Source organism: Bos grunniens, chromosome 6 (assembly GCF_055505025.1).
Source record: "Bos grunniens cultivar Pamir isolate PY7600 chromosome 6, Bosgru_T2T1.0, whole genome shotgun sequence".
Taxonomy (NCBI): Eukaryota; Metazoa; Chordata; class Mammalia; order Artiodactyla; family Bovidae; genus Bos; species Bos grunniens.
This window is the reverse complement of record NC_141170.1, coordinates 20,365,507-20,381,893: the sequence shown is the minus strand read 5'-3', so window position 1 is coordinate 20,381,893 and position 16,387 is coordinate 20,365,507. Positions and strand designations below refer to the sequence as shown.

The 16,387-nt window shown below is 41.2% G+C and overlaps 1 protein-coding gene across 10 annotated transcripts in view; it reads right to left on the bottom strand.

Annotated features, from left to right (window-relative positions):
* The window catches only part of TMEM150C (transmembrane protein 150C), a 115,266-nt gene that overhangs the window by 36,588 nt on the left and 62,291 nt on the right, over positions 1-16,387 (bottom strand). Inside the window, exon 1 of one of the 10 annotated variants that reach the window (XM_086405127.1) lies at positions 8,947-9,374. The exons of the other annotated variants lie outside the window; for them this stretch is intronic. The gene's annotated coding sequence lies outside the window, so the exon portion shown is untranslated. Of the gene's footprint in view, positions 1-8,946; positions 9,375-16,387 lie in introns of those variants that run through there. 10 annotated transcript variants of the gene reach the window in all.

Below are 16,387 nucleotides of genomic sequence, written 5' to 3'. Positions count from 1 at the left end.
AGTGGTCCAGTGGCTAAGATTCCAAGATCCCAATGCAGGGGGCCTGGGTTTGTCACCTGGTTGGGGGACTAGATCTTGGAAGCTGCGACTAAGACTCTGCATGCCACAGTGAAGATCCCACAAGCTGCAATGAACACCCAGTGCAGCCTAAATAAATATTAACAAAGAAATATTATAAAAGATAGTCAATCACTTTCATTCAATTGACAGATGACTTATAGGGATCCTTTCATGTCTGTGGCCCAAATGATTCTTTTTCTCAGAAATAGATGGAACGTACTGACCTCACATCATTCAAGAAATAATCCCAGAAGGAAGTCTCTTCTTCCAATATTTCAACTCAACAACATCCTCTTAGAGTTTCTATGCCAAGAGCCTCCTCAGAGGCCATTTATATCTTCAACAATATTAAAAATATTCCCCATGTGTGACAGATACAATTGCCAACCCAACAGTCATTTCTCTGCTTTGTCTTAGCTAACACAATCTCGTTCTACTCAGGACAGCAATGTGTTCAACCCAAGGGTATAAGTCATGACCTGTCTAAGCCCATCACAGGTATCTCATTTTCCTTAGACAAATATATTTCCAGACTCTCTTGCACCTAGCCAATGAGATGCAAATGGGAAGGATTTGCATCCCTGATAATGGAAAGTCTCTTTTCTTCCCACTCTCCTCCTTTCCCATTTGGGATGCTGTTGTGAAAGACTGATACCTAGTGCTATGGCATCCATCATGTAGCCATGAGACCACAAATCCAAAGAGCCAAAGCCAACATGCTGAGGATGGCAGAGTAGCAGATGGGAAGAACTGACTCCTTGATAGTATCATTGAGACACTGCACTAGATTCTAGCTATCACCAGCTTCCAAATTTTTTGTAATGTGAATCAATGAAGTCTTTATTGTTTTATTACTATAGGCTGGTATAGCGTCAAAATCTACCCTCCCTTCTTTCATTATAGCTAGGCAAGTGGCCAAGACATGGAAACAGCTTAAATGTCCATTGACAGACAAATAGATAAAGATGTGGTCCATAGATATAATGGAATATTACTCAGCCATAAAAAGAATGAAATAATGCCATTTGCAGCCATACAGATGTACCCAGCGATTACCATACTAAGTGCAGTAAGCCAAAGACAAATATCATATGATATCACTTATATGTGAAATCTAAAAGAAGAGATACAAGTGAACTTGTTTACAAAACATAAAGAGACTCATAGACATAGAAACAAACACGGTCATCACAGGGGGATGGGGGAGGGATAAATTAGGAGACTGGGGTTAACACATACATGATACTATATGTAAAATAGATAAATTACAAGGTCCTACTGTATCGCATGAGAAACTGTATTCCATATTTTGCAATAACTGAATCATTTTCAGGTGCTGTACACCTGAAATTAACATGACATTGTAAATCAACCATACTTCAATAGAAATAAAATAAGATAATTAGATAAAACTGTTAAGAAAAAAAGAACAGACACAAGAAAAATGTCTTCCAAAATTTGGTCTGTGCCAAGAAAGTCCCTTGATTCTTTTAAAGAGAAAAAGAAAACAAAAATCATCTGATATGTCTGATGGTGACTGCAGCCATAAAATTAAAAGACACTTGCTCCTTGGAAGGAAAGTTATGACTAACCTAGACAGCATATTAAAAAGCAGAGACATTACTTTGCAAACAAAGGTCCGTCTAGTCAAAGCTATGGTTTTTCCAGTCCTCATGTATGGATGTGAGAGTTGGACTATAAAGAAAGCTGAGCACCGAAGAATTGATACTTTTGAACTGTGGTGTTGGAGAAGACTCTTGAGAGTCCCTTGGACACCAAGGAGATCCAACCAGTCCATCCTAAAGGAAATCAGTCCTGGGTGTTCATTGGAAGGACTGATGTTGAAGCAGAAACTCCAATACTTTGGCCACCTGTTGCAAAGAGCTGGCTCATTGGAAAAGACCCTGATGCTGGGAAAGATTGAAGGCAGGAGGAGAAGGGGATGACAGAGGATGAGATGGTTGGATGGCATCACCGACTCAGTGGACTTGAGTTTGAGTAGGCTCCGGGAGTTGGTGATGAACAGGGAAGCCTGGAGTGCTGCAGTCCACGGGGTCTCAAAGAGTTGGACACGACTGAGCGACTGAACTGAACTGAACTGAACTGACAGGTGGGAAATGCCAATGGCTTCTCTATCTCAGACATCAGGAGATTAGAGATGAGAAAATGCACGTTGCATTTCTCCTGAAGTCTACTGTTCCAGAGGCCTGCATAGAGCTGCCACTGATTTCAGTGTGGGAGGCAAGGAAGTAGAGAAATAAGGCTCAAGACCCAGGACTTGGAAAGGATTTGTGAGAGACCTCTGGTCTGTGAACTGCCGAGAAGTTAATACATCAGAAGGCAGCTGAGTCTCAGAGGGATTTGTATTTGCAAACGTACTACAGCCAAGCCAATAAACCCTGTGACCACTGTACTGAGACCTCCGGCTGTCAGCATGTAGATAAAACAGTAGAGCCACTAACAAGGGCACGTCTCTAATGCCCGCTTCAGACATGGCTAAAGGGGAAACTGAATAGGAAGAGCCTCCCCTCCCTCAAAGACGAGGCCAAGGGACACACACAGCCATGGACAAGAGGGTCCTCCTGAAGAAGAGAGCTAGGGTCTAATCAGGGAACGCCCTCCTCTGCCAGGGCAGGGGTCTTGCCCACCGCCTGTTCCATGGTACCAGCATTGCTATGGGCCAGGGGCTGCTACGTGCATTTCTTTCTCCTCTTTTTCAAATGGGAGTTCCAACTGCGGTTTTCTAATCACTGTTCCATCATTGTATATCAAGTGTGAGTATGAGTGTACAAGAGGAGGTAACTTGTATTTGAGTTCACAGGTGGCCAGGCCATTAGAAGCATATCCAAACCTGATGGAAGCGACTGTGCATTCCCCAGAAACCATGGACTTTGAGCTGGTATGTTTACTGTATGGGCTCTTGTCTGTCTCCCTTGGGATGGAGCAGTTGGGTTCTATGTGTTGGAAAGAGGGTATTTGCCGAGGTCCAGCCCCGGCTGATCCAGGGTATTCGAAGGAGAGATGGCCTAGGTGACCTATTTATTTATTTATTTATCAAAGATATAAAGAGTAATAGAATGAGGATAGCTCAGTAGGAAAATTCAGTGGAGAAAAGCTGAGTAGCTTGGTTTACACGGAAAATCAATATAACCCATGACACCAGGTTAGCTCTGACCACGGAGGCTGCAGGCGCCCTCTCGAATAGCGGAAGGTGCCCCACCTTAGACACCTTCTCGAGTGGGTCTTAGAAGCCCAGGCAAATAAATGGTCGCAGAGGATATCCACGCTCCAGATGGAGACTCAGCTGGAAGTTAAGGGGAAGAATGACATGGGGAGACCAAGCGTTGGTGAACAAGGCCCGTAGCTTTATTTTCAACAGGGGCTTTTATACCCTAAGTTACACATAGAGGATAATAGGGGATGCAAAGTCAGCAGATTTTGATCCTTATCAAAAACCAGGGTTTCTTTCCTGCAAATTTATCCTATACAAATGGTTTAGGTGATTTACATCATCTTCTGGCCAGAAGGCCTATTAACATTTTATGACTTTTGACAAGGACTTATCAACAAAGACTTATTTTCTCTAAGAGTAATTATTTTAAGGTTTGTCGCCATCTTCCGAAGATAAAATTGCATTCCTATAGGGCGGATGTGTAATGGGTTTACAAAAAAGGAAAGAATTTATTACCTTAAGGGTCTAAAGTTACTAACACCAAGGCCACTACTTATTTTTTCTACATACCAACTATTAATTAATACATATTCAAGGATACAATTCAGGGGATGTGGAAACTTGGCAACAAGCATTGGCTCATCAATGAAATCTTTTACTAGTTTTATTCTGACAGTTTCTAACTCTCTGAGAGGCTCTAAGCTATTTGAATATCTTAAGCTTCCCATGCCTCTCGAGGCTGGGAGACTGTAAACAATCGTATGCATAGCTGTAGGAGTCCGGGTAAACTTGTCAGGCGAGTTAGAGAGCCATCTGAGGGGTTTGGATTTAAACACTCCTAATTGCCCAGGAACTTTATTAATTGGAGCTGTAAGTTAACTCTTTGACAGAGAGAGCGAGATGGTGGTCGGGGACAGCCCCCAGTAAAGTCAGAGGTGAGAGCACAAAGCAATAAAGTAGGCAGACTCTGGTTTTTTGGGGGTAAATGCTCGAGAATATCCGGGGGGACTCCTGAGGCTCGATCCCGCCTTTGCGTATGCCGAGCCTCCTTCCTCATGACCTTTGTCACGAGTGGAATGTCTCTCGCCGGCTCCCGGCATGTATTCATGATACTTGGTGGAGAGAGGGACTGACTGTGGCAAGGCTTTAGCCATCAACCTAGGTGTCCATCAATAGAGGGATGTATAAAGAAGATGTGGTATATATACACAGTGGAATATTATCTCATCCATAAAAAAGAATGAAATGTCATTTGCAGCGATACAGATGGACTCAGAGATTATACTACGTGAAGTAAGTCAGAGAAAGACAAATATATGCTATCACTTATAAGTGGAATTTAAATAAATGATACAAATGAATTTATTTACAAAACAGAGACAGACTCACAGACTTAGAGAATGAACGTATGGTTACCAGGGGGGAAGGATGGGAGAGAGGGACAGATTGGGAGTTTGGGATGGATACGTACACACTGCTATATTTAAAGTGGATAACCAACCAGGACCTACTGTATAGCACTGGGAATTCTGTTCAATATTATCAACCTAAATAGGAAAATAATTCGAAAAAGAATAGATACATGTACATGTATAATTGAATCATTCTGCTGTACACCTGAAACTAACACAACATTATTAATCAACTTTAATATAAAAGTTAAACATTTAAAAAAAGATACAAATGAAATTATTTACAAAACAGAAAGAGACTCACAGACATAGAAAACAAACTTATGGTTACCAAAGGGGAAAGGTTGGCGGAGGTGGGAATAAATTAGGAGTTTGGGAATAACAAATACACACTACTGTATCTAAAATATTAATAGATAACCAACAAGGACCTATTGTATAGCATATAAGTAAGTGTTAGTTGCTCAGTCATGTCTGACTCCTTCCGGCCCCATGGACTGTAGCCCACCAGGCTCCTCTGTCCATGGGATTCTCCAGGCAAGAATACTGGAGTGGGTTGCCATTCCCTTCTCCAGGGGATCTTCCTGACCCAGGTAACGAACCCAGGTCTCCCACACTGCAGGGAGACTATCGTCTGAGCCATCAGGGCCATAGCTGTAAAGCATAGGGAACTATATTTAATATCTTGAAATAACCTACAATGGAAAAGAATCTAACAAAGAATACACACAGACACACACTAATATATATATATATATATCTGTACCACTTTGCTGTACACATGAAACACAACATTGTAAATCAACTATATTTCAATAAAATTTTTTAGAAGACTGTTAGCTAGCTGTCTATGAAAATCCATTCTCCCTTTCTTCCATCACGTTAGAAGAGCTAGGCGTTTGGCTGCCCAGCCTCCTCTGCACTGGGAATTATCCACCAGATGAAATTCCTGCTAATGGAATGTGAATAGAGGAGTGTGTGCCACTCCTGGCCCAGTGCACACCTCTCAAACACTCACTTCCCGTGGGCTGAGCTGGCGAGGATCAGAAGAAAGAAGTTACGTTGAGCATGGCTTGTCATGAAAGCCTCCTCTCCCACTGATGTGGGACACCCGCCAGGGACTGATACATGAGGAAACAAACCTTCATTTTTAAGGCATATTATTGTTGGGTTTCTTTTAACAGCAGCTGAATCTTTTACTATAGCTAATACATTCAGATACTCTGTTAACCACAGCCCAAATATCTTATCTGATACCTGCCATTATTTCCCACAAAAATAATGAAGTGACTGTCCAGAGCTCCTGGAGAAGCACATGGATTCTGAGGTGATGATCATTTAACAGAAGCTGCCCTGATGAATCAGATCATACCCAAGAGCTCCAAGTGAGCTCCAGGTGTTTGCCCTAAGTATGGGAAATAATTAAGGCCAAGGAACGGCTTCCTCACTTAGCAGTGATTGATGTTATATATAATTTTTTTTAAGACCTTACAAATACTCAAAACATATGTTTTTCCTAAAGAGCTAGTTGTACTTTATAGATCTGAAATGAAATGAATCCTCAGGACATCCTGGGAGGTATAATAAAGGTTGGGTAACATTATTAATTTTATAGATGACAATGAAGTGATTGCTTTTAACACTTGTGATTCACCAGTTCTAAAGAATCTTTTCTAGACTTTTCGCCACATGCAATTATTTTATGAGCCTTTCGGTCCCTAAAGGCAAAAAACAAACACATTAAAAAAAAAAAAAACAACTGTAAAGCAGTCTGATCACAGGCTAACTGAAAATGAAATCCTTGTGGTGGGAAGTCCCTGATTCAGAGCTTTGAAATAGCATCATAACAAGCCTTTCTAACCCAAAGTCGAAGCTCCAAGAACCCAAAACAAACGACTTTTCATGATGCTGGCACTCTCTTGCCAAGCTCTGACACCAACTCCTCAGGCCTGAAATAGATGTGAAACAAACCAGAGCATAAAAGAAATCCGGGAAGATAGGTAAGTTCAGGAAGTTCAAGATCTGAGAAGGAAATGCAGGGAGAATCTTATGTGGCTTGTGGTAGGACGCTATGGCTAAGAAATGCTAGGTTACTACTGCACATGATCGTCAAGCCCTAAGCACGGAACTTGGATCTCTTCCTCCAACAAACTGACAAGCTGCTCATAGGCTAAGACCAAAAGTGATGGTCAAAACGGTCCTTCTTCCACTCTCCATTACAGTGGGGACACAGAACTGAGCTGGATCCCTGAGAATGTGTCCCTGATCCAGAGACTCCGGTTTCAAATCTAGGCTCTGCCACTGAGTTGCTGGGTGAGTGAGGGATAATCGCTCAGTCGTGTCCGACTCGTTGTAACCCCATGGACTGTAGCCCACCAGGCTCCTCTGTCCATGGAATTCTCCAAGCAAGAATACTGGAGTGGGTAGCCTCTTCCTTCCCCATGAAGTTGCTGGGTGATGCTGTGCAAACCCCTTAACCTATCTAACCCTTGATTTTCTCATCTATAGAATGGGATCATAATAGTACCTCCTTCCTAGCGCTGCCATGATAATTAAGGAAGTTAATCCACATCAGGCTCTTTGATAAGTATATGGCAAGAGCTCAATAACTGGAAGCCCATTTTTATAAATTGCTGTCTTACTGTCGCTAGAGCCCACCCATTTGTGGTTAAGAAAAAGAAAGCAGAAATGCAGATTTATTCCAGCTTAACAGTGACTGCTTAGGAATTCAATGAGGAAACTGAAAGAGAAAGGAAGATAGGCTTTTGATGTTCTCTCAGTGGAGCAGGGTATGACCTTGTACAAAAATCCTTCAAACAGTCTCTTAGAAATTATGCTGATGATTTCTTTGGAAGGACAAAAAAAAGCAACATAAAATATCTGAGACCAGAGGTTGCTTTGCAGAGTTCAGACAGGCACCGGTAAAGGTCATATATCATCTTGCATCTTTCTCAAGGCCAGAGGAACTAATCAACAACTCAGAACCTGAACCAGAACCGCTACATCACCAGAATAAAAACCAGTGAAACCAAGGACTTATAAAATGTTGGTAACTTGCCTGATGCCTAGTCTTCCACAGCCAGCTGGTGTTACACACACACTGCGTGAAAGGTGACCTAAGGCAGTTTCTCATTTCATACAGTTCCCCTGCACAAAAAAAAAACCTGGAAAAGACCTAAAAAATCATCAACCTTGGGGCTTCTCGGTGGCTCAGTGGTAAAGAATCCGTCTGCCAATGCAAGAGGTACGGGTTTGATCCCTGGTCCAGGAAGATCCCACATGCCTCTGAGCAACAAGCCTGTTTGCCACAACTATTGAGCCCGAGCTGTAAAGCATGGGAGCCATGACCACGGAGCCCACACGCTGCAACTACTGAAACCCGTGCGCCCCAGAGCCTGTCCTCCATGACGAGAAGCCACCACGATGATAAGCCTGCGTGCTGCAACGAAGTGTAGCCCCTGCTTGCCCCAATTAGAGGAAAGCCTGTGCAGCAATGAAGACCCAGTGCAGCCAAAAATAAATAAATATATAAAATTATCAGTTCAGTTCAGTTCAGTCACTCAGTCGTGTCCGACTCTTTGCGACCCCATGGACTGCAGCATGCCAGGCCTCCCTGTCCATCACCCACTCCTGGAGTTTACTCAAACTCGTGTCCATTGAGTCAGTGATGCCATCCATCCATCTCATCCTCTGTGAATTTTAAGCACTTAGAAGGCTACCCTGGTGGCTCAGACGGTAAAGAATCCGCCTGCAATGCGAGAGAACTGGGATCGATCCCCAAGTTGGGAAGATCCCCTGGAGAAGGGAAGGGCGACCCACCTCAGTATTCTTGCCTGGAAAATTCCACAGACAGAGGAGCCTGGCGGCCTAGAGTCCACGGGGTCGCAAAGAGTCAGACTCAGCTGAGTGGCTAACACTTTCACATTCAGAAGGCTACAGGGTATACTTAAGGGGCATGATCGCAGAATTCAGAGCAAAATTAGGAAAATCACCAACAAACGTGGCTCCGTAGTGAACAGTGACATTTAGCATTTAGAGGAGTAACACATCCGTCCAACTGTCCAATCCATACACAATCCATACAGCCTAGAGGCATCTGCTAGGAGACTGGTCCGCTTCCCAACTCTCAGAAAGTAACGACTGGCATGCAATTGGAACTCTAAACTGCTCAAGAGGGACTCCCCTGGTAGTCCAGTGAACTGCACTTCTAGTGCAGGGGACGCAGGCTTGACCCCTGGTCAGGGAACTAGGGTTCCACATGCTGGGCAGCCAGAACAAGCAAACAAACAAAATTCAAATTACCTAACTTGCACAGTATGCTGGGCCCAACAGCTGGTCGTGCCCCTCGGTAGCTCTCCAAAGGCACCGATGTCCGTCACCACACCAAGGATGCTTTGGCTTGGGTCCTGGGTTATTTTTTCAGGTCAGTGCTCTCCCAGCTGCCCCCTTCCCAGCTCAGATACCAGCTCCCTTCTGTGGTCCATCTCTACTTCTCTGTGAAGATGGGTCCTGCATGCTATCCATTTCCTGACAGTGAGAGGGAGGAGCGCAGTGAAGGAGGGGAATCACCCCCTATGACACTCACACCATCCCTCCCAAGTGCCTCCTTTTGGTTTTGTTAAAATCAAACACAAATGGGACCAGACTTGAAAATGCCCTGAGCAAAATCAGTTTAGTTATACAAGCAGAACTTAATTTGGTGTGTTTTGCAAGACAAGCAAGGCTAATGTGACCTGAGTCACCTCTTGCTTCTGCCTCTGGGAAAGTCAAAAGTGAAACTTCAGTCGTTCTCTGAAACTGATAATGAGGTCATCACTAACCAGTTCCCTTTCATTTAAGAAAATTCTAATATTGTAAACAACCACTGTGAAGAATAAACAGCAAATACTATATAAGTTGGGCTTCCCAGGTGGCATGGTGGTAAAGAATCCAACTGCCAATGCAGAAGATGCAGAGGAATCAGATTCAATCCTTGGGTCGGGAAGATTCCCTGAAGGAGGAAATGCAACCCACTCCAGTATTTTTGCCTGGGAAATCCCATGGACAGGGGAGCCTGGCGAGCTACAATCCCTCTGGGTCCCAAAGAATCAGACATGACTGAGCACACACATCACACTGTGTAAGCTGCTTTATAACAATCTGCCTCGGAACCTTGTTCCATGTTTTGGTTTGAGGGCTCCTGTCTTGCAAACTCTTTATTTGTGGTATGTGTACAATAAACTTAAACTAATACAACTATTTCAGTGATTCACTGGTTTTACTTCTGCTTTTTTCCTAAACTTTTGACAGTTCACAGCATCAGAAGTAGAATCCAGAGAAGATCCCCAAAGACTCCAAGGTCGATGAGCAACAGGTGCCGGGACCCAGAGCCCACCCTGTCTGCTCCTTTCTCATGGCCCTGGAGTTTGAGGGGTAGGCCTCTTGGATCTGAGCTCTCCTCTCTTTGCATTCTGAGTTCTCCAACTTGACTGTGCACTATTGCTTTCTGTTTCTGTATGTGTAAGCTTCTTTAGAAGTCTGCCTGGGAGGGGAGAAACCTGTGATTCCCCTGGGGTTTAGGCAGCAGCAGGATTACTGGGCTCCACATAGATTATTTGTTTCAGGAAACCTAAAGGTAGAAATAAGTTCCACCTGCTCTGACCTCCTTCTCCCTTTAACGACTCCCTCTTTTATATGTATGCCCACTGTGGATCGGGATCTTGTGCCTTTCCGGAAAAATGAGTGGACTTTTAGATGGTTGAGAATGATAGTGGCCACTGTGGGGAAATTTCAGTTTAGATAAGGCCACCTTAAGAGACACTCTTGAAAAGAGAAAATCCCAAACTTCTTAGGGACAATGGAATGCATTCTTTGACTAAAAGACAAGATGACTCCAAAAGTATCCTCTCTAAAAGAATCCTTACAGGATGCCCCAGAAACCTTTTGTAAAAGAAGACTTTGTCCATCTAAGCAGGTTATCTTAACTTAGTCCACCTGCCAGAAACACAATTTGGATCCAGTTTTTCTTTTGAGTTTTGTATCTGAGACACGGCTAAAAATTTTAAATGAAGGCTAAAAGATCTGTATTCACGTCTGTCTTTGTTTATGTGTGTGTGCGTGTATATTATTTTTGTGTGATATTTTAAAAAGAGTTATATTTAGTTGAGTTAAAGAAAAGTAATGTTTATATAAATTAAATTTTCCTAAACTTCTCAGAATATAAAATCTAACCCAAATGTTTTTCAAGCTAACATGATATGAGATGCTGCTGCTGCTGCTAAGTTGCTTCAGTCGTGTCCGACTCTGTGCGACCCTATAGACGGCAGCCCACCAGGCTCCCCCATCCCTGGGATTCTCCAGGCAAGAACACTGGAGTGGGTTGCCATTTCCTTCTTCAATGCATGAAAGTGAAAAGTGAAAGTGAAGTCACTCAGTTGTGTCCGACTCTTAGCAACCCCATGGACTGCAGCCCACCAGGCTCCTCCGTCCTTGGGATTTTCCAGGCAAGAGTACTGGAGTGGGGTGCCATTGCCTTCCTGTGGTCATGTATGGTTGTGAGAGTTGGACTGTGAAGAAGGCTGAGCGCCGAAGAATTGATGCTTTTGAACTGTGGTGTTGGAGAAGACTCTTGAGAGTCCCTTGGACTGCAAGGAGATCCAACCAGTCCATTTTGAAGGAGATCAGCCCTGGGATTTCTTTGGAAGGAATGACGCTAAAGCTGAAACTCCAGTACTTTGGCCGCCTCATGTGAAAAGTTAACTCATTGGAAAAGACTCTGATGCTGGGAGGGATTGGGGGCAGGAGGAGAAGGGGACGACAGAGGATGAGATGGCTGGATGGCATCACTGACTCAATGGACATGAGTCTGAGTGAACTCCGGGAGTTGGTGATGGACAGGGAGGCCTGGCGTGCTGCAATTCATGGAGTCGCAAAGAGTCGGACACGACTGAGCCACTGAACTGAACTGAAGATAATCTTTGATAAATGGAAGCTAGTTTAACTCCTAGAAGAAAACATAGGCAGAGCACTCTTTAACATAAATCACAGCAATATTTTTTTTTGGATCCACCTCCTAAAGTAAAGGAAATAAAAGAAAAAAAAAAAAAGACCTAATAAAACTTAAAAGCATTTGCATAGTAATGTGAGCTATTGACAAAACAAAAGGTAACCTACTGAATGGGAAAAATATTTGCAAGTGATATGCCTGAAAGGGGATTAATATCCAACATGTATAAACAGTTCATACAACTCTACATAAAAAAGCAAACAATCTGATTACAAAATGGGCATAGAACTGAGTAGACATTTTTCCAAAGAAGAAATGCAGATAACCAACAGACACATGAAAGGATGCCCAACATCACTAATTAACAGGGAAATGCAAAACCGTAATGAGATACCACCTCACACCTGTCAAAACGACTATCGTCAAAAAGAACACAAGTAACAGATGTCGGTGACAATGTAGAGAAAAGGGAACCTGGTGGACTCACTGATGGGAACATACATTATTGCAACCACTGTGGAAAACAGTATGGGGATTTCTCAAAAAACTGAAAATAGAGCTACCGTATAACACAGCAATTCCACTCCTGGGCTATATATCAGAAAACACCAAAGACACCAGTTCAAAGACAACATGCACCCCAATGTTCATAGCAACATGGTTTACAATAGCTAAGATATGGAAGCAAGCAGAGTGTCTGTCCCTCAACAGATGAACAGATAAAGAAGACGTGGTGTACACATACAGTGGAATGCTACTCACCTATAAAAAATGAAATATTACCCACTGTAGCAACACGGATGCACTTAGAGGACGTTATGCTAAGTGAAATAAGTCAGAGAAAGGCAAATGCTATATTATATCAGTTATAAGTGGAATCTAAAAACTACAACAAAAACAGTTGTATTGAACTGTTACAGTGAATATAACGAAAAAAAGGAGTCTCAGAGATAGAACAAGTTAGCAGTTACCAGGGCATGGGGGAGGGGCAACATCAGGGTGAAGAAGTGGGAAGTCCAAGCAATTAGGTGTAAGAGAGGCTGTAAGAACGTATGGTACAACTTGGGGAATGCAGTCAACATTTTGTAATAACTGTAAATGGAAAGCAAGTTTTAAAAATTGTATAAAACTAAAAAAAAATTTTAATAAAAGAATACTTTGGAAAAAAATGTAGTTTAAGTTTATTGGTTCAATAAAAACAAACATGTCTTCAGAGTTGTTGACATTAAATGTAATAAAAACACAATTTTTCCTACCTGGGTTTGCTCTGTCACATAAGCTCATGCTATCTCTATGTTACAAAATTTGTCAATAAGAAAAATAACTTAAGAGGACGTTTAGTTGTTTGATGTCTAACAACTAAGAATGATTGTTAAAAACAAGTAATTTAAATAAACAAGATAAAAGTTTATACTAAGTTAAACTAAATAACAGATATTCATTGAATATCTAGATTATTTCCAAATAAGATAATATACTGAGACATTGATCATTAAACATGTTCATCTACTTTTGGCTTTTTAATTTTTATTTTACAGACAGACAAAAGGTAATTGGGTCTATTAATAAATGTCTTTTACCATAGTAAAAGTTATACTATAAAAAACATATCTTTAAAAAATACAAGTTTTCATAATTATACATTTATAAATTTGCTAAACTACTGGAGGTGGTGCTCAGATGCTCAGTCATGTCTGACTCTTCGTGACCCCAAGGACTGTAGCCCGCCAGGGTCCTCTGTTCATGGGATTACTGGAGCAGGTTGCCATTTCCTCCTCCAGAATGATCTGGGTAGAATCTACCCAAATGATCTACCCAAATCATTCCCAAATCAGGGATCGAATTGGTGTCTCTTACTGTCCCCCCTATTCTAAAGGAGATCGGTCCTGGGTGTTCTTTGGAAGGAATGATGCTAAAGCTGAAACTCCAGTACTTTGGCCACCTCATGCGAAAAGTTAACTCATTGGAAAAGACCCTGATGCTGGGAGGGATTGGGGGCAGGAAGAGAAGGGGACGACAGAGGATGAGATGGCTGGATGGATCACCGACTCGATGGACGTGAGTCTGAGTGAACTCCGGGAGTTGGTGATGGACAGGGAGGCCTGGCGTGCTGCGATTCATGGGGTTGCAAAGAGTCGGACACGACTGAGCGACTGAACTGACTGACTGTCTCCTGCATTGTCAGGCATGTTCTTTACCTGTGAGCCACCTGGGAAGCTAATCCACCACAGGATGCTAATATGTGATAGACAATTGGTAAGTACCTCTTTCCTAGCCTTCACTGGAAGGCAAAAGCTACTAAAGGTTAAATTTTATAATTAATGTGTAGGACAAAACTATAAGAAACAATGAATGAAGGGAAACAACTTTTCATACAAAATATGGGAAGAAAATGGGATGTATTTTTATATGCAGAGTATGCAAGGGATATAAAATGTGTTTTTGTTAAGGAAAAAGAGGGTAAAGGTGTCTGAAATATAGTAACTACTTGTTCTAGAGTAAGAAAGGAAAAGAATAAGACAAAACCTAAATGAATATAGAAAGTCACAGGTTTGTGGAAAGGAATTTTATGTTGTGAAGTGAAAGCTGGCTGAAATTGAATGGACTTATTATAAAGGTTTTTAAAATAATCTTTAATAAGTAGTGTCCTATGTAAAACTAAAACTTAACATGCTTTCATCTGCTAAAAGGACAAAATGGTATTAGACCATTGGTCTGCTCCTAATAAGCTCTGCAAGGTCTTCCTTATCCTTAAAGTAACCTGCCTAGAAAACAAGGACTCTGTGTTTTATCAAAATACTTTCTGGGGCTTCACATTGTCTTCATCACATTTTTGATTAAGAAAACTGAGTTCTCTCTATTAAAAGAGCTAAGGTTTTTTATAACTATATACCTTCCTCGATTATTCTTTGAAATCCTTTGTCACTCTGGTTGAATAGATTAGGTATTGTTTACAATGACCTGTAATCCTATTTGTTCAAGTGTTTTAAACCTTTTGACATTTTGGACAAACTTCCCCAAATCAAATTCTGAATTATCTTTTTGACCTTAAACTAACTTTGGGATTTTCCAGAGAGGGCCCATGGAAGATCCCAAGAGATACTCTCTCTCTCCTTATAAAAGAAAAATGTTAGTTTATTTACGCTTATTTGATATGTTAAGTTGCATGGAAAACATGGTAAAATAAAAAGTAATGTTTTTTTAGATTACATCTTAGATTACATTTACATGGCTATATAAGTGCTCCAGAAATTACACAAAATTCCTAAAAATCTGATATGTCCTGGTACAATGCTCTTAGTCATAATTCCAGTTATTACTTTATAATACTGTATATTATAAAAATAACAATTTGCTTTTCAATTGTATCATTCAGGTGAACTTTCTCTCACCAGATCCTGAACGATGGTGTTTTTAAATCTTTTTATGCTCTATTCTTCTCTGAAAGCATTTACAATCGACTACAGCAAAATGAATCTGCAAACAGATTCATGGAAAAGACGCTGGCAAGAACTTTAGAATACAGGTTTCTGATAACTTTAAGATCATACTACTGAACTGGGCAAGAATTTCTGAAGTTTAATGGAAAACTGATAGAATCATAAAGCTTCAAACCCAAGATGAAGTAAAACAAAAATTAATTACAGGAGACTGAATGAACTGATGAAGATGATTATAATTTTTATGACTTCATTTAAAACACTGTTGGTTCTTTAATGTTTTATTTTCCAGATTTGAAGGGCCCTTTTTCTCCTCTCTTAAAAAAGCTATTTATACTCATACCTGTTTGATAAAGTATACTTCTGTAAACACGAGTTAAAACATTTTTTTCTCTCTATCCAATCCCTCCAGAATTCAGAAACCTTTATTAAATATATTTTTTTTCATGACAATATATGTGTTTATATAAGTCCAATAAGAATCTTTTCTTCTTGTAGCAGGACACAATTAGACAAGTTCTTAGCTTGGTTTCTTATCCTAAAGAAACTTTAAAAATTTAATCTGAGATTCCTTATTACCAGACAGTGTTAAAGAACTAAGGTTGACTTTAATCAATAAAACTTAGGCTGAAATGTTATATTTGAGAATATGCATAGGATTACTATTGTTACTACATTGATATGAATATTAAGACTAGACCTTTTGTTTTAACAAGTTAGTTTCACTGTCAATATCTTTGGCAGAAATGGGTAACTATAAAAATTGTGTCTCAATAGAAAACTGTAGCATACCCATTCTCAGATTCTGGTCCAGTTTGTTGTCTTGGGGGCTGTGTTATTGACTTTAAACTTCAGAGACATTAGCACAGTAAATTTCACACGGACAACCTTCAGGCCTGTTGCTGTGTGGGCCACTCAAGAATGTCCAACAGAACAGCTGACGACTTCATCAAAGATAGTCAAACTGCTTGATGTATGATGCAGGGAACCCAAGTCAGTACTCTCTAACAACCTGGAGGGATGGGGTGGGGAGGGAAGTGGGAGGGGGGTTCAGGAGGGAGGGGACAAATGTATGTCTGTGGGCCGATTCATGTTGATATATGGCAGAGGCCATCACAATATTGTAATCATCCATCAATTAACATATATATATAGTCAAACGGCAAACCAGAGAAATCCATCCAACTGAGACTGCCACCCTCATTCCATCTGCTAAAGATGCTTTGAACTCAAACCTAGAAATATTCTCAACTAGCTGTTCTCCAAATTTCAAAACTGAATGTATAATTTGCTGAAACTATTACCCTTGGTTTTCTTT